This window comes from Vombatus ursinus, unplaced genomic scaffold, assembly GCF_900497805.2.
Source record: "Vombatus ursinus unplaced genomic scaffold, bare-nosed wombat genome assembly UNPS02014820.1, whole genome shotgun sequence".
Classification (NCBI taxonomy): Eukaryota; Metazoa; Chordata; class Mammalia; order Diprotodontia; family Vombatidae; genus Vombatus; species Vombatus ursinus.
The window spans coordinates 10,494,415-10,514,100 of NW_020954598.1; positions in this window are offsets into that span (position 1 = coordinate 10,494,415).

The following is a 19,686-nucleotide window of genomic DNA, read 5'->3' on the forward strand; positions in this document are numbered from 1 at the left end:
TACGATGTTGGGCAAGCCTCAGTTTTCTCAATTGTAAAATGAGCTGGAGAAGGAAATCGCAAACCACTCTAGTATCTTTGCCAAGAAAACCCCAAAGGGGTCATGGAGAGTTGGACACACCTGAAACAACTGAACAACAACAAAGGTTCCTTCCGGTCTAAGTGTCTATAAACCTGTGACCTAACCAAGGCGTTGAATTCTGTTAGTCCTTCTAGCTGCCTCCTCATCAAAGAAGGTTTTCTATACTTTGACTTCCTCCACACTCTCCATACTTCCCTGGTTGAACAAAAAGAGAATAAACAAGCTACTTAATTGTGTCTCAGTGTCTCTGCACTGAGACACAACTCTTCCAGACTAGACCTTTCCAATCCCGTAAGGTCTCTTGCCTTTACCTGTTTCTCTCTTTTCTTTTTCTTTCTCTTTTGATTTGAAAGACCTTAATTCAGTTCCCTCCTATTTGCTGTTTGCCTTGCATCTATGGACAATGACTCCCTTGGCAGCTGAGGCTGCCTTTAGCAATACCCTGAATCTTTTACCTTCTGCTTTGTTTTGCAGGCTTTAGAGTTACCAAAAAATGCTGCTTATAAGAGAAAATATTTCTGAAGTTTCTTTAAAGGCAAATCCCCCTTCCAATGCAAAATATTTCTAAACATTCCTGTACCAAAACTTAACAAGATTTTAAAATAGAGATTTAACTACTTTCATAATAACATAAATCTTCACACCTATAGTAAATACTTTCTGTTCTAGTGAAGAAGTCTACCTCCTAGCATCCCTAGCTTCCTTCAAAGCACAGCTTAGGTACCACCTCCAACACAAGCCTACTCTTAATCTGCCCCCTTCCAGTTGCTACCATTTTCCCTTTATTTTTTTTACAATTTATTTTTTTAATTAATAATCACTTAGTTCCTCTCCCTCCCACACCCAATGGAACAGAAACCCTTGTAACAAATGTGTACAGTCAAGCAAAACAAATTCCTAGGTTGTCCATAGATGCCTCATTCTTCACCTTCAATTCATTACTCCTCTGTTAGAATGTGGGTAGCATTTTTCCCTTTGTTGGTCCCCTGGAATCATGACTGATCATTGTATTGATCATAGTTTTTAAGCATTTCAAAATTATTAGTCTTTACAATATGGTTGTTATACAAATCCTTCTCCACGTCTTGTTCACTTCACTCAGGATGACTTTGTCTTCCCATTTTCTCTGAAACCAGCCTTTTCCTCTTTTCGTACAGCACAACTGTATTCCATTTGCATTCATATACCATAATTTGCTCAGTCATTTCCCAATTGATGGGCAACCCACTTAGTTTCCATATTTTACCATTACCAAAAGGTCTGCTATAGATATTTTTATACATGAGTCCTTTTCCTCTTTCTTTGGTCTCTTTGAGGTATAAGTCTAACAGTGGTATCCCTGGATCAAAGGATTTATACAGTTTCATGACATTTGAGGCATTACTCTCCCTTTCCTGAAAAGCCCTTGCATTACTTTACATTTACCAAACACTAGCTCTTCAACCCTGACTTACCTTTTCAGGCACTGATTACTCATCTGTAAGGCATAAGACCTACACCTGTGATTTCATTGGTATAGAGAAGTTCCTGGTGAGGAAACTCTACCAGTGCATTTAGCACCTTCACTGCAACTTGCAGTCATAGTGTCAAATTCAGTAGAAACGAGGGCCACTAATCTGCACATAAAGATCCTTACAGGCAACATACTGACTTAGAAAACCACATATTTACATTATCTACATTCTATTGAATTTTATTTATTTTGTTAAATATTTCCTAGTTACATTTTAATTTGGTTCTGAACACCCAGCAGTGGCCCCCTGCCTGTGTTTAACACCTCTATGATAGAACATGGAGAAGTTAAGGGGGTTGCCCAGGGTCACATAGCTAATGTGTCTCAGAGAAAAGGTTTGAACTTGTAATTCCCTGGCTCCCAAGCCATCTCTCTATCAACTACACTGCATCACCTCTGCAAAATGGGGGTAATAATAGCACCCACCTCACTAGCTTATTGTGAGAATGGAATTATACATCCATGCATACATACGTGTATAAAGACATACATATTCATATATGTGCACATGTGCACTTTGCAAATTTGAAAACTAAATAAATGCTAAATAAGTAAATAAATTACTTCCTTGTTTACTTCTTGTATCCCTCCCCTAAGTAGACTGCAAGGTCTTTGAGGGTAGAGGCTGTTTCCACTTTTGTCTCTGTATAGTGCCTTGCCTATATTAAGTACCTAATAAATGTTCATTGAGTTGAATTGAATTGAGGAAGTTTTTCTATAATCAATTTACCATCAGAAAGGGCATTGTAAATGTCACATGTTCATAGACATCATTTGATGACAGGAATGGCAGAAAACCAGCCAAATGGCCAAAATCTTTTGAAGCCTATTGACGAATAAGTGCATATCCAGAAGATGGTAATCAGAATGCAGAGGGACTAGAAACCATGAACCATGTCACATTTGGAATGGTTGAAGGAACTAAGGATGTTTAGCCTGGAGAAGAGAAAACAGAAGAGGGAAATTCTCAGTGCCACTAATCTGTCATGTGATCTAGAGGATTAGGTCCAGTTCTTTTCCAGCATTTTAGGAAAGACATTGACAAGTCAGACCAAAGTCAGAGGTAGGTGAGGTGACTAAAAGTAATACTGCAAAAGGATGGATTGAAAGAACGAAGCATGTTTATATTGAAGAAGAGAAATCAGAGGAAGGCAGCAAGAAGAAGAGGGGAGTCGTCAACTGTGTTCAAGTATAAAAAATGCTGCTTTTTATGAGTTACTTTTTTTCAGTCATAGATGAATTAGAAGCTTTGACTAGAAGTTATAGAGTTTGGCTCAATAAAGGGGGAAAAATCCTTTCAAACAATTAATGCTAAAAATTATATCAGCTGACTTAGTAGTTAATGAACTTGAGATTACTGGATATCAACAAAATGGGGCTTTTCAGGGATCATGATCAATGAAAGGAATCTGAGAATCCATCCATTTTAGGGGTCTTTGAAACCCCAAAGGATCCACATATAGATAATATCCATGTATAGATTACATATGATACCTGAACTTAGATAAGGAAAAGTTATTATCTTTATTTTCACTAATTTCTCATTGAAATGTGGCATTTCCTTCCATTACTTTAAAATATTACTCTGAGAAAGGGTCCATAGGCTGCAGTAGTCTTCAAAAAGGGTCCACAGACACAAAAAAAAGGTTAAGAACTCCTGGTCTAGTCTAACTCCCTCTTTTTACAGATGGAAACTTGGCTCTTCTTCTTACAGATGAGAAAGCTGAGACACACAGAGGCCAAGTGATCTTGTTCAAAGTCTCCCAGTTAGTAAATATCAAAGGTGTTATTTGAACCCAATATACTCTGACTTCAGAACCACTGCTCTTTATAGTACCACACTATTATGGAAGATATTCCTGCTCAGGTAATAACATGTGAATCTGTGATTCTGTGAAATATTTCAGGACCCTAACATGGAAGAAGAAGTAGAAGTCAGTGGACAGAACTGGGACCAATGGGCAGAATAAGGACAAGGTAGCTTCCTATTCAATACTAAACTTTAAGAGTTAATAATTAGCACTGTCTAAAAGTAATAGGTTGCTCCCCCTCAAAAAAATGGTGATGCATATCACTAAAAGTATTCAAGCTTAGACTAGATGACCACCTTTCAGAGATATTATAAAGTGAAAGTATTATTTTCTATTATATTAATAATGAATTTTCCCTTTATTTCCTAATTCAGGGACCAGTCCCTGAAGATCAGTTAGGCTCTGAAGGACATTGCTGATAGAAGACATTGCCCAAATCCTCTGGGTACATGCTCTGAGATCTTGGGTTGGACCCCAACCAACTAGTATGCCTTACAAACAGAATCTAATCTAGGTTAATTCTTGCAGAAGTAAATCTATGTATGCACTTGCAGAGCCTGTATTAGAGTCTAGGGGAACCCAACTTATGAAGGAGAAACACAACCAGAGTGGTCTGAGTAGAGATGGATTCCTTTATTGTGATTGCTGGAGAAAGCTGAGTCTCATGATCAAACTGGTGCTCAGCAGAAAGAGCTGAAGACTTTTAGCCTACCTTCACATTTGAAAGCCCACCCCTCTACTAACTCTTCACCTATCGGGGTTGATTTTTACCTACCAGAAGCATTTCCTTTTCCAAAGGTATTTAAGCATGAAGGGATCTCCATGGTTTTGTCTTCGATCATTGAGAGAAACTGCTGACCATCAATTTATTGATTATTTACTAGTCTAATTAATAAGTTGATTATTAATTACCCAGAAACTCTGTCTCTCAGGTTTTTCATTTATCTCAGAGAGAATTCCTAATTCAGAGATGTACCTGGGTAAAATGGCACCTAATAGCCCTTTTAACTTTAAGAGTTCATCAGGTATCCATGTGTCATATTAGGGATCCCCTCCAAGCACAACAGATCATTCCAATAATGCCTATCCAGTCATCATATAGTGAAAGGCTTGTCTCTTTGTTAATATGTTATAGTTTTATTTTTAAAACTTCCTAGGATGTCAGATTCTTTGTAAAAATAACTCCTGTTAACTTGCCTTCAGCATGGAGCTCACTCTGTCTTATCTGAATCTGTGTATAAATGTACATCCCTTCAACAAAGGAGTATTGAAATGAATCTCATTATCAATCCAATATGATCTTCCAAATACAATCTGACACAATATAATGGAATTGCTATTTTGGGGTTATTCCTACTCCCACCTCTCCAACCAAAATCCTCACATTAAATAGAGTGTCTCTTGTTATTCTCGCGTTCATTCCTACAGGTTAGTCAGTCCAGTTTATAACAAGAAAAATGAACACTAATCTCTCAGACATTCTGGCATTCTTTGGCCCTCAAGCCAAGACTCATCAAATAAGGTGAGCCCTGGACTGTGCCCCAGATCAAAAGCTTAAAGTAGATTTGACCATAAAGGGATTAAATTTGCAAAAGGAATGGAATCCCAAGGCCAAGTTCACATCTAGAATGTTTAGATAAAACACAACAGTTGAAGTGCAAAGTAACACCTGAAAAAGGACAGAAGTGATTTCTAAGGTAACCAGGGACATGGATTTATAGATGCATTTGAAAACGGGGGAATCACTTTCCTGTCATTTCAGAGCCACCTAATAACTAGAATTTACATAGTGCTTTACAAATCTTATCTTATTTGATCCTCACAACAACCCTGGGGGGTAGGTGCTATTATTATCCCCATTTTATAGATAAGGAAAATGAGGCAGATAGAGGTTAAGTCACTTGTCACTAGCTAAGAAATGGCTAAAGCTATAGTTGAACTCAGGTCTTCCTGACTCAAACCCTAGGTCTCTATCCACTGCGCCAATAAGATGCCACATCAGAAAGATTGATTTTGCCAAGAAAAGCAAAACAGACTGGAACATCAACATTAAACCAAAGAGAAAGAAAATTTGTATCATTTTAAGTGTATAAATATACATGTATTCTACTTCAATCTGTCTGAAGTTACAAATATGAATGTCTGGACTGAAGGATTTCTCAGAGTTATGACCCAAGGATAAAAGGACTAACACTATAATTCTTTTGTCTGAAGCAGCACGTTATCACACTTAGAATGGTGAAAGGAACCTAGGTTGTTCTGGAATCAGGATAGATCTGATTTTGGATCCTACCTTCCTTAAGTCACTTAACTTCTTCAAATCTCAGCTTCCTCATCCATGAAATGGAAATAATCCCAAAAGTGCCTCTGTCACAAGGTCAATGTGAGACTCTTGTAATTAATCAATAAGAATTCATGAAGTACTGATGTATGGAAGACCTAAGCTCAAACCCAGCCTCAAAAACTTAGAAGCTTTATGACCCTAAAGGCTTAACCTGCCTGCCTCAGTTTCCTCATCTGTAAAATGGAGGTAAGAATAGCACCAATCTCCCAGGGTTATTGTGAGGATCAAATAAGATAAGATTTGTAAAAATGCTTTGCAAACCTTGCAATGATATATAAATACTAGTTTTATTGTTATTTCTGTTAATAGTATCATTATTGTCTTCTATATAAGCCAAGAGTGGCCTTCACAAATCACAGATCACACCTGAGTCAGTTTTTGATGATGAGATTGAACAAATCTCTGTTAATACAGGCAGAACACAGTTTTTTATTCTTGTCTTTTCACTTATGACAAGTAGAAGATATTCAAACTTCTTTAATATGAAAATGTATCCACTATCATTCCCTTGGGGAGTAAAGGGTTTCACTGTTAAGTTCTAACATAAGCACAATGAGGCATAGTTTCATTCAAGTAATTGGGTCCTCCAGTTCCTTAAAATTTTCGTATCTTTTTTTTAAATCATCCCCACTGCCATCCATTATTACAGAACATATCTATGTCCTTTAAATGCTCAAAATACTTTTCTCCTTGACACTGATGTACAATCACTATGTTGGAACCTTAAGAACAACATTCCGAGTCTAGACTTCTTAGTGAACCTGATTATTTGTCTTCGTGACATTATTAGGCGCCTAAAATGCAATTTTTAAATTAAAGAATTTCATAATGTGGTTACCCAGAAGAGCTCTAAACAGTTCATGAGAGAACATTTATCTCCCAACTATGTTGCTGGGATGATATTTTAATACTGCATGATTCACTTAACGATCTCTCTATTAATTATAGCAGAATTTCACAAGCACCATCATCTGCTCCTGTAAACTTGATTGTTTCAAGAAACTTTGCTTCTCTTAAAATAGTTAACCATTTTCCTAAATAACTTTAATCAGAATTATTAATGAGCTATGAGGTTTTTATTCCAAGTCATTTTCTAGCAAGTTGAACTTTGTGGAAAAACTTTATAATAGATCTAAAGTAGATGGTGTTTCTGTCATTGTTTTAAACAATCTGTTATGGTTTAAAGGCAGCTAGGTAGTACAACAGAAAGAGCACTGGGCCTGAAGTAAAGAGGACTTAAACTTCAAATTTGGTTTCAGACATTTGTTAGTTGTATGACCCTGAGCAAGCCATTTTACTTCCATCTGGCTCAGTTTTCTCATTTGTAAAATGGGAATGGTAATATAAACTATTTCCCAAGGCTGCTGTGGGGATCAGATGAGACAACATTTACAAAGTGCTTTGCAAAAGTTAAAGAGCTATTTAAAGTCTAGTTAGTATTATTGCTGTTATTACTATTTATTTTAAGAATATAAAGATTATGTCCGAGAATATTACAATCAAATACTATATCCTCTTTTTATTTACATTTAATCTTACCCTTTCAGCTCCTATTATACTTACAAACAAATATACATACATATATATGTACACATATGTATGTAAGTATCATTATGCACCATTCCTGATCTCTTTCAAACAGCTTAGTTATATACATAAAAGTCTGCAAGAGGAATTCCTGCTTAAATAATTAGGAAAACTATTTTAAAAGGAGACTATTAAACTCCCTATATTAAGATGTTTCTGGTTATCTCCAGAGTAAACCTGTTTATATACCTTTTGATCTACTGGGTCAAGACAGTCTTAAACATACTCCCCAAGGAGGTCAAAGACAGAAGAAAAAGTCCCCTTGTAAATCAAAATATTGTAGCAGCACTTTTTGCAGTAGCAAAAATCTAGAAAATCTGTCACCCAATTGAGAAATGACTACACAAAAAGAAATCATGCAATATTATTACTGCAGTGTAAGAAACAATAATTATGAAGAATCTGGAGAAACTTGAAAAGATTTGTACGAACTGATGCAGAGAAGAGAGTAAGCAGAGTACAGAGGATATATGATAATAACAATAAAGGAAATAGTCAAAGACAACTCTAAAAAGTATAAGAACTCATGTCAGTTCCATGACCACTTGATTCTAGAGGACTGATGCATGAAACTTAGATCCCTCTTCTGGGTAGAAAGGCAGTTAACCACAAGTGATTCATGAGGCATAGACTTTTAGACATGTTAATGTGTCAGTTTGTTTTGTTTAACTACATATACTGCTTTGCAAGGAAAAGTCAGGTTGAGGGGAATGATTTTGTTTTGAGGGGCATGAGTGAGGTTGTTAAAAAGATGTGATTTAACTGCCATGGGTAAATCCCAGTGTAGAAAGTCCTTCTACCAAAGCAGATCATCACTTTTGTGATGTATAGCCCTGGTGAATTGTCTGTGGTACTGAGGCTAACTGACTTGCCCATGGTCACACTATGCAGAATTTGAACCCAGGTCTTCTTGACTTTAAAGCTGGACCTTTATCTAATACCTCAGTGGTTACCATTTAGGGGTTTATAATGATGGTCCAAGTGGTTCATGCTAATTATAAATGGTACCTTAAGCAGTAAATAATTGCCCAATTATGTTACAAATATATTTTCTTCTATGATAAAAGTATGTGCTTGTTTAAAGTATTATAGGTTTGTTTTTACAGAAATTCAAAACTGTCATGATCATGAGTTCAATGATTTTGGTGCAGCAATTACATCAAACTCTAACTGCTTCTACATGCAAAGTATTTTTGCAGTTTCTCAACTTGTTATCAAATTGTTTCCAAACTGCCAGAAAGGTTCAACATTTGAGCACAAACCAATTCCCAATGAATGGTCAGATACATAAGCATATCTTATTTGTGTTCTGTATGCTGCACCAAAATAGCTCCTTTGTTCCCTTCTGTTACTCTGTAATTGTACCTTACTGTGTAATCAGAGACCAAGGTGTTACAGATATTTGCATTTTTTAGACATAAATGTCAGGCTGCTTAAAAACCACAATCACTGGGCATGTGCATGACACCTACCTTGAAACCATTACAGACCATTGCAAATGTTCTAAAGAAATATACATTATATTGCCTCTCAGTGTAATATTAAGGCTATTTTCCAATTTAACTTATCCTCAATGAAACATTCTTTTTAAAAGAATTGAAAAGCTGTAGAATGTTTCAATACCAAGAAAACAATTAGCATAATTAATCATAATAAAAGACCAAAATAATAAAAACCACATTGTTATTTCAATAGATACAAAAAACCTTTAACAAAATTTGTTTTTAGAATCCCAAAAGAGAATAAGTATGAAAAAATCCTTTTTAATATAATCAGTCATGCATTTAAAAGCATTGCATACAATAGTAAGAGCTATAATAATTTGCTAAACTAAATAATAATTTGCTAACACTAAAAACTTTGCTACTCCAAACAGGAGTAGAACAAAGAAGATGCTTCCTTTCTCTATTATTATTTGAAAGTTGCAGAGATTCTAGATAGAGGAATAAGACAAGAATAAAGAGAATAAAATGGAAACAAAAATATTCTTATTTGCAGATGACATAAGGGTGTATTTAGATAATCTCTGAGAATCAGTGAAAAAACAAATTGAAATAATGAATATCTTCAGCAAGGTAGCAGGACACAAAATAAATCCACAAAATCCTTATTAAGTCCATATATAGTACTAACAAAAGCAAAAATTCCATTTCAAATAAATATAAAAATCCATACTTTATCTGGAATTGTACCTATAAAAATACACAGAAAATTTACTATGGATCATCACATTCTACTTCTCATCCTCCCTCATCCTACATATTCAATAAGTTGTCAAATAATACCTTTTCTATCTCTACATTTTTCATATCTGACCCCTTCTCTTTCATACAGCCACCAACTTAGTCCAGCTTTCCATTTGTTCTCCCCTAACATATTTCAGTGGTCTCCTGCTTGAAATCTGAATCTACTTCAAACCATCCTCCTTATTCTGTAAGTGTAGATCTTACCATGTCTCTCCTCTGCTCCACTGGCTCCCTATTACCACTAGAATCCAATGTAAATTCCCCCTCCATTCTGCTTTTAAAGCCCGGCAAAAGCTGGTCCCAATCTACCTTTCTAGCCTCATTATACACTGTCATGCTCTGTGGTACTGACAAAATGGTCTCTCTATTCCTCACCTACAACACTCAATCTTTTATCTCCATACCTTTGAACTGGTCACTATGGCTGGAATGAACTCCTCTTCACTTGTATCTCATAGAATCCATCTCTTTCTTCATGATGCAGTTCAAGCACTACCTTCTACACAAAACCTTTCTTCATCCCCTCAATTCTAGTGAATTCCCCTTCAAACTACCTTACACTGAACTACTTTGTCCTTATTTATATTTGTTCTGTTTACATGTGTTCTGTATACACTTATATGTGTACTTACATAAGAGTGTAAACTCCTTGTGAGTTGGATAATTTCTTTTCTTTTAGAGACTAAGTCTCCGTATCTCATCCAGGCTGGAAGTAGCGTGCCCAATCTCAATACTGATCAGCAAACCTTTAACCTTTTCCATTTTTCTGACCTAGACTCGTCTACCCCTACTTGAGCATCCTGGTGACCCTCTGCTCCTGGGGGCTCCCCATATTTGTGCCAAACTCGGTACAGACCCTTCAAATGACTTTAGCCCGACTACATTTCAGAACTCCCAGACTCAAATGATATACCAGCTTCAGCCTCCCCCAACTGCAGAGATCATAGGCATGTGCACAATACTCAGAGAGTAGGGATAATTTCACTCACTGTATTTGAATCCCCAGTATCTAGCACAGTGCCTGACACGCAGTAGGTGCTTAACTTGTTGATTGATTAATTAACCCAGAAAACATTCTTTACAGGAATAAAATAATTTGAGAGATATTCTAGGCTCATGGGCCATGCCAAAATAATAAAAGTCACAATGCTACCAATATTAATTTATAGATTTAATGCTATACCAACCAAATTTCCTAAAAGATATTTTTTAGATCTAGCCACATCTTACAAGAATCTATTGGTACATCTGAGTGGGCCTCAGAATCACAGAATCTCAAAGCTTGTCTAGTACAATCTGTTACAGAACAGGGTTACTTTCTACAGTACTCATGACACATGATCATCCATTCTCCACTTAGACTTCAGCAAAGGGGAACCCACTACCTTCTAAGACAGAGCATTTGACTTTTGAGTGGTTCCAGTTAGAAAGCATTTTTCTTAGTTGAATTGAAATTTACCTTTCTATAGGTTCCACTTAATTGCCCTCTTCCTCCTAAAGACAAGTAAAATATTCGTCTTCCACTCGACAACCCTTCAGACACTTAAAGATGGCTATCATGTCCCCCACTAAGTCTTCTCTCTGCAGGCTAAACATCCCCATTTCTTTTGATCCATTCTCTTGTGGATAGATATGAGTTACTGTCTGTAACTTCTTAGAAAAACTCCATGTAGGACCTAGAGCTAAAAATATATACCTGAGGTCTCACCAGGGCAGAAAATAGTAGATAGGTATCCTTCCCTGAATGGGACAATATGGTTCTGATAATGCAACTTAAATTCTGGTAACTTTTTTGGCTGCCATATTGAATTAATGTATATTTAACCTACAGTTTACTAAAACGTGTACATTTTTTCCAAATGAATTGTTGTCTAGTCAAATTACCCTTATCCTATCAGTGTAAAGTATGTATTTGAACCTAAATGTAGAACTTTACATTTATCTCTGCTAAATTTCATTTTATTAGACTTTACCTATCATTCCAGCCTGGTATGAACTGCTTGGATCCTGATGCTATCATCCAATAGATAAAATATGCCCTCAAGTTTTGTGTCATATGTGGGTTTGATAAATGTAGTATCTATTTCTTTATTGAATTCGCTGATTTAAATTATTGAATAGCATGGGGCCAGGGACAGACAGATCCCCGAGGGGCTACACTAGAAACATCCTTTCAAAATGAAACCAAAAAATTAATGAGAGCTCCTGGGTTTGGACATTCAAGCAGTTCTGAATTTATCTAACTACATTATCATCTACCTACACCTCACCCTCTTGTCCACAAGGACAGTATGGAGATTTTCCAATACCTTGCTGAAACACAGGCATATCCTGTCCAAAGCAGTGCCTTATTCTACCCACTTCATAACCCTATCAAGCAATGGAAACAAAGCTTGTCTGACATGGTCTGGTCTTGAAGCCAAGCTGACCTTTAATGATTACTACTTTCCTTTGTAAATATCCATGAATCATCACTTAATAATATATTATAGAATGTTTCATAAATATCACGTCAAATTCACCAGCCTGTTGTAATATTTAGAGGTTCATTTGAAACTTATCATAACAAGTAGCTCTCAACTGCCTCATTGTGCAGTGGAAAGAACATCTATTTTAAAAATCAGAAGACCTGGATTTTCACCCCAGCTCTGCCCCTTATTAGCTGCTTGACTATGGGCAAGCCATTTAATCTCTTAGAGCCTTAGTTTCCTCATGTGTAAAAATGGGTATAATAATCCTTGCCATGCCTATCTCACAAGATTTTCATAAGGAAAGTACTTTTCAAACTGGAAATATGAGCTATGCATCACACCTATACAGAAAAAAATCAAAGAAGTTTAGAAGACATAAACAGGGCATTTTGTTACTACTTTGTTAAATTGAACATATACTTTTTCATGTGTAACAGAAGTTATTGATTCCATATACAATTTTCTTTGTTGTTCATCTTAGAATATTAGAGTGTTTGTGTGTTATTAAGCTCATAATAAAACAAAATTTAATTTAAAAAAATATAAGCTTTGGGATCTTGCAGTTCTTTTAGGTATGTAACAGCTAAGACAGGACATGTGTCAGGTCTTCTAGGCTTGAATGGGAAAGTCAGCACAGTACTATACATGGCTTCCCCTAAGGTCCCTCCAACTGGGCATGAAAGTAGAACACAGGTGCTAAAACAAGCAAAACAGAGCATGTGCATGCCACCATGCTACTGATTGGAAAAAGAAAGAAGGAAGTAGAGAAATGCATTAGAAAAACATTTTGTTTACATGAGTAGAAAGAGGATAAGAGAAAGAAAAGGTGTACTTTCTAGCTTGTATATTTACAGACATAAACAACCTGCATGATCCATGCTCTGGATAACAAGGAAATACGTGTGTATCAAGGTCTTATTCACCAAGTCATCACACTCTGTCCCCTTCTTCTAGTGGCAGTTATCAGAACAATGGGATATAATTCTCAAAGAATCTGATAGCTTTAAGTGTGTGGATATAAAGTTGGGTTTAAGGGATTGATGGCCCAGAAATGTATTAATAGACCATAGCATCATAGATCTAGAGCTGAAAGGGATCTTAGAGGTATATCCCCTTCATTTTACAGATAAGGAAACTGAGGTTCAGAGGGGCTATATAAGGGAGTTGCCCAATGTCACACAGGTAGTAAGTGGCAGAAGCCTTTGGTCCCATGAACCCAATTTCAGCATGCTTTCCAATATTGTAGCTAATAGGCACATAAGGACATTTATAGAAAGAAAGTGAAAACAGTACCTAGATGGACTGCCACCTCAAGGTTAGGGTTTGGGAACACCAGTAACAAATATGTATTAAGATCTTATTTGTACATTGCTGTGCTCAGAATTTTGGGAGATACAAAATTGAAAAAAGGCACAGTCTCTAGCCTTAAGTAACTTATCATCTAGCAGGTACATGACACAAGGTAACTGTCTTACACAATATGGCGTAACTATATTAGAGAGTAGCAAAACAAAGTGTCAGATCAGGCATAAGGGGAAATTAACAGTCCTTACTAATCCTCAGAATCAGGAAGGAGATGGTTTTTTATTTGGGCTTTAAAGGATGAATAACTAACTAACTATACACCATTTACAAATGTTTTAAGATTGGAAAATGCTATACAAATATAATCACATTTGATCTCACAACACTGTGAAGTAGGTGCTATTTTCTTCATTTTTCAGATGAAGAAACTGACAGAGAAAGGTTACATGATTTGCTGGATCACACAACTAATAAGTGTCTACACTGGCATTTAAACTTGGGTTTTCCTAACTCCTCTTACCCACAGCACCACCTAGCTGTCTAGGAATTCAGTCAATGAGATTGATGAAAGACATTGGAGACACTTGGGGAAATCCAAGCAAAAGCTCAAAGACGAGAGGGGAAGTGGATAGAATATATGCCACAAGTGTCAAAGACAAGCAAGGACAGGGGTGGAGAGGGCAAGGTTGAGGGCTGTGAAAACAAATTGGGAAGTAGGTGATATCCATCTCTGACCTTTCCTATTAAATACTGTTTTTGTTTTCCACTTGGGGCCCTACAATGCTTGTCACCTCTCCCACTTCACACCAAGGAACTTTCCTATATCTCATCTTTACTTTAATCTGACTATCAATGGTATGATACCTTCCCAGGATATTTTTAAAAGAGGGCTCTTCAAGAAGAAGAGGGGATTGTTTAAGAAAGACAGTCTTATAGCAAAATTGTGCACAAAGGGAATGAAGAGACGGGCTTCCATTTCTTCCAAAACTGGTGTTCTTGTTCTTCTCTTGCCAAGCCCTGGGACACTACTGTAGGTTGAGGTTATGGTCACCTGTGGATAACCATAAGCACTACTCTTCTGTATACCTGTGAAAGGTATATTGTGAAAGCATGTTGTCATCCTCATCCCTATCCCAGGGGGATGGAATAAAGTTTTGGACCCTCACTTCTGAAAGTTTGTTGATCCCTTGTGCTTCTGAAAGGGAATCCTTCTCTGCATTTGAAAATTTTTAATTACCAAGGAAAACACTAGTTATAGCCCACCCAAACTTGAAGAGTAATCTACAGTGCTCACTACAATGAAAGAAGGGTTATTGAATTTCAGCATCTTCAACAATCTCTTACCTCAGCCCCAAAATTCTCTTTCCTCCTCCCTCCCATGGCCATAATGGACATGAGATACTAGTAGTTCCCATACTCTATAAACTGCATATTATTCTTGTTGTTTTTCAATCATTTCAGTCACGTGCAACTCTTTGTGACACCATTTGGGGTTTTCTAGGCAAAGATTCTGAAGTAGTTTGCCATTTCCTTCTGCAGTTCACTTTACAGATGAGAGAACTGAGGTAAACAGGTTTAAGTGACTTGCCCAGAGTCACACAGCTAGTAAGTGTCAGAGGCTGGATTTGAATTCACAAAGATGAGTTTTCCTGACTTCAGGGCCAGTGCTCTATCCACTGCCCACCTAGCTATGATTAGCTATTGAAAAAGTAGTTAGTCATTACATGCTGTGATTTGAGGATTTTTTAAATATCTTTCTCACTCATTTACCCTTGCAGCTGAAGTTCTATCATTCTTGATTCATTCATTTCTTGTTTTTATGCTCAGTCATTCTTGTCAATATCCAAGGTAAATTGTGTGTGTGTGTGTGTGTGTGTGTGTGTGTGTGTGTGTGTGGAGTACTATAGGCATCAGGGACCACTTAATGATTATAGATTTTCTATTATGAATAGTACAGATCCCCTTTAATTCAAATTGATGTAGACCAATTTAAGGAGTCAGCTTCCTGTTTATTAATTTGGTAGGACTTTTTGATTTAAAACTGACTCTATCCTTGGAAAAGAGAAGCTAGTTCCTTTGACCTTCAGAACTGACAGAGCTCGGAACACAGAAGACATTTTCTCATCCTCTGAAAAGAAGAGTCTGTTTCCTAGTAAGATGGAACACAACTAAGAGCATGTGACCTGACTATATTGGAAGTAGTAGGCTGGGCTTTAACACACAGATCTTCTGAGTCCTTTCTCTTGACCTGATGTCTTTTGTTATGGCTAAGCAGGAGTATAAAAGCTTTACTGTGTACCCTGCACCCATTCACCCAAGTTGGCTGCAAAGGAAAGTAGCTCCTTAGTTCTGTTCCCATTCTTTTTTTCTACCTGGTAGTTTTTGATCTGCCTCTTTCTCTGATCTGCCTCTCTTCTCTTCAGGAAAATGGAGTGATATAGAGCATAGTGGCTTCTCACTATCTCTATGACTAATAGCAGATCGAATGCTACTCATCTGGTGGTCAGAGGGGTGACTGATATTTTTTTCTTGCCTTTTCTGCCTTTTCCTAACTTTCCATTTGGAGAAGTCTTTGCAGTCTCATGTCAATGTAGTCCCAATTGAGTCCAAGAGAAGTAATTCATTGCTGCCCTCCTTTCAGAAATAATGATATGTTTTATACTTTTAGGATTAGTGTTAAGAATTTCATTTTTATTACATGGAAGTCATTTTGATAGATTTGTCCATGTGTATTGAGGTAGAAGTTCCCTCTGGTAGTCTACATTCTTAATAGTTTTGATTTTGTGTTGGGTTTGTATATTCATTATTGAGCTAAGAATTTCCCAAATAGCCCATTGCCTGATTTTTTTTTCATGTTTGGTCTGTACCTGTCAGAATGGAGTACTCCCAGGATTAAATAGATGGAGGAGAGCAGGCTAGATTGCCTTTAGAGAATCGCCAAGTTCTTTTTTAGTGACCAACAAAAGCCCATCATTCTAATACCAATATTCTACTGACTTTGTATAGCTGTAAAACACAAGGAATAATCCCTGAAGAACTGAAAATTAATATCTCACAAAGGACTTTGGAGAGGTACATGGTCTAAGTGAGCAAGTTGTACCATGTAATCAAGAAGAAATTTGAAGGAAGAACAGAAGTAAAATACATCATCCAGGAAATGGAGAAAAGGAAAAGCTGAACTGGTCACATGGCAAGGGAAGTGGACAGTCCAAGTCTTCTGCTGTTATCATCTCAATATCATACAAAATCAAGGTAGGCCTCAAGGATGTTCCGTGCCCTCCCTCTCCCCACCCCCAGTAAACTCATAGAAGGAGTTGCCTAAGAGTCCCCAGGTTGGACAGATACAAGCTAGGTAGTACAATGATCGAGCATTAAATCAGGAATTGACAAGACCTGAGTTCAAATACAGATTCATACACCTATTAGCTGTGTAATCCTGGGGGAAAAAATGCTAATCTGCTGTCTGCCTTAGTTTCCTCATCCTAATAATAGCACTTACCTTCCAGGATTGCTCTGAAGATCAAATGAGATAATATTTGTGAAGTGTTTTGCAAATCTTAAAGCACTATACTATTAGTTTATATATAAATATATATATATATATATAATTATTGAAGCACTATTACATGGATGAATTACAATCTACATCATTGAAGGAAACATTCAAATTAATGAGACCTCTGATTCATTTGTATATGTAAGAACTCCCAGTGTGAGTAATCTTTCTACTGATGGAGATCAACAACTTGTCTGTTATTTATAGTCTTAGAGAGCTTGGTACCAAGAGGTTCGCTGACTTGTTCTTGGTCACACAGCTAATATATGTCAGGTACAGTAGTTAAACTCAGGCCTTTTTGACTCTGATCCCAGCCCATCTATTTACTATGCCATGTCACACTTCATTTTGTCTCATAAAATGTTCCCACTATCTCAAGCAAAATTGTGTTCTTATTTTATGGAATTAATCTCTCTAGAAGATCTATCAACCAATGTCTAAGTGATCCAGGGAGGCTTGCCCCCTCAATACATTTGCAGTATAGCAGATCAGTAAGAGATGGGAGAAGAACAGAGATTAATGAATATCTCCCCCTATTTCTGCTTCAATAATGTATAGCCCTCTAGAAATCCTCTAGTAAAATGCAGGGATCCCTCAAGGTTTTTTTAAACTATCATTGAATCATTAATACATAATGAGGTAGCATGGAGTAGTGATCAATAAATAACATTAAATACCAACTATGTGTCAAGAATTGCCTAGAATAGAGGATAGAAAGCCTAGCTCAGTATTGGCAATTTAACCATTAGCAAGACCCTTAACTTCTCAGTGCTTCCAGGCAACTCTCTAAACTTACGAATTGAAGAACAATTTTTGTTGTTTAGTTGTTTCAGTTGGTCAGACTCTTTGTGATCCCACTTGGAGTCTTCTTGGCAAAGATACTGGAGTGGTTTGCCATTTCCTTCTCCAGCTCATTTTACAGATGAGGAGACTGAGGCAAACGGGGTTAAGTGACTTGCTTAGGGTCACATAGCTAATAAGCGTCTGAGGTTTGATTTGAACTCACAATGATAAGGAAGTTTTCCTGACTTCAGGTCCAGCACTCGATCTACTTTGCCACCTAGATGCTGCTTTACTAAAATGCATTAGTAGAGTTTCCTCACAAGGAGTTCACTACATGAAGGTGCCATGTGTTTTAGTAAATGGGCATCAGAAAAGATCTATAAATATAAAACATCCCTAAAGAGTCAATCCTGAATTGAACACTGAAGCAATATATTTGGGGCATTCAAGGTACAGCACTGGAGGCCTGAGCAGCAAGGAAAAAGGATAGCAAAGATGAGGGAAGTGAGAGGGAGACAAACAGAGAAAAACATATGTTCTTCTTAACTCCAGTCTTAAATTCCCAACTTCATACCTGATACTCTCATTTGGACGTTACTCTAAGAACTTATCACATCTAATGCTGAACTAGTCTTCCTCCAAAAAACTAGTTCTCCCTTCTCACTTCCCTATTCATGTTAAGGCCACCATTATTCTTCTCAGGTCTAAAACATAAATGTCATCTTGGAGATGGAAGAAGAGAGAATTAATCAATCACAAATCATTTACTATATTCCAGGCACTGTGCTAGGCACCAGGGTTACAATGAGGGATCAAAGAATGAAACAATCCCTACTCACAAAAAGCTTATATCCTAATGAAGGAGGCAAGAATATACACATACATATAAATATACACACACACACACACACACACACACACATGTATATATGTGTATATCTGTATATATAAAACATAATTATGAATACAATACAAATACAAATATATACATAGTGGTTAAATAAGAAAGATGATTAAATTATCAATTCAATTCATCCATTCTTATTTTTTTTAATTGATTTTTATTGATAAATTTTACATACAAATAATTTACATTATTGGTAAAATTTACGTACATCTTACATGCCTAGATTTCCCAGTCTCCTTCCCCCTTCCGAACCAAGAGTTATCTCTTAGAACAAAGAATTTTTTTAAAAGAAAAGAGGAAAAAAATTCAGCAAAAGAAATACATTGAAAAGAAACTGATGCTACATGTCGTGTACCATATTGATGAACTATACTCATACACACACACATGTACATATGTATGTATGTATACACATGTAAGTGGGGCAAAGTGTCTTCTCACATCTATTAGTCTAGTAATTGGACTCAAGTTCGTTCCATATAATCTGACAACATTCATTTTTTGACTGTTTTGTGATGGTTGTTCTTTCCATTTATCCCATGGTAATCATTGTATATGTTGTTTCCCTGGATCTTCTTACTTCCCGTCAGTTCCTATCTTCTTCAACCTCTCTTTCATGCATATTCTCCTTTCTGTTCCTATTGCTATTGTGCCAATTAGTGTCTTCTTCACCCCATGCCTGAGCACCCTCCTCATTCCTATCTCCTGCACACAGATGACAGATTCCTTCAATACTCCAAGGAAGTATGATTTCACCAATAGCAGTATTCCTTCTACCAAAACAAATTGAAACGCTTCTACTTCTCAATAGATGATCTTTGTGAATTCTGAGACAGAAAAAGAAAATTTACCCTAAAGCCAAACTTCTAGTAATAAACTCCTCCAGGCTAAAAAAGGCTAGTCCCTAGCTAGCACAATAGTTTATTTCCAAAGCCATACTCAAAGCCTTTATGGCTTGGTAGGACTTGTTTGTGTTTTCCTGACATAGGCTTCACGCACCTGGGGTCAGATCTATGTCAGGATGGATGAAATGAACTCTGAAATCACCTCCAGCTTTAAATCTACGAAACCTCAATGAGGCA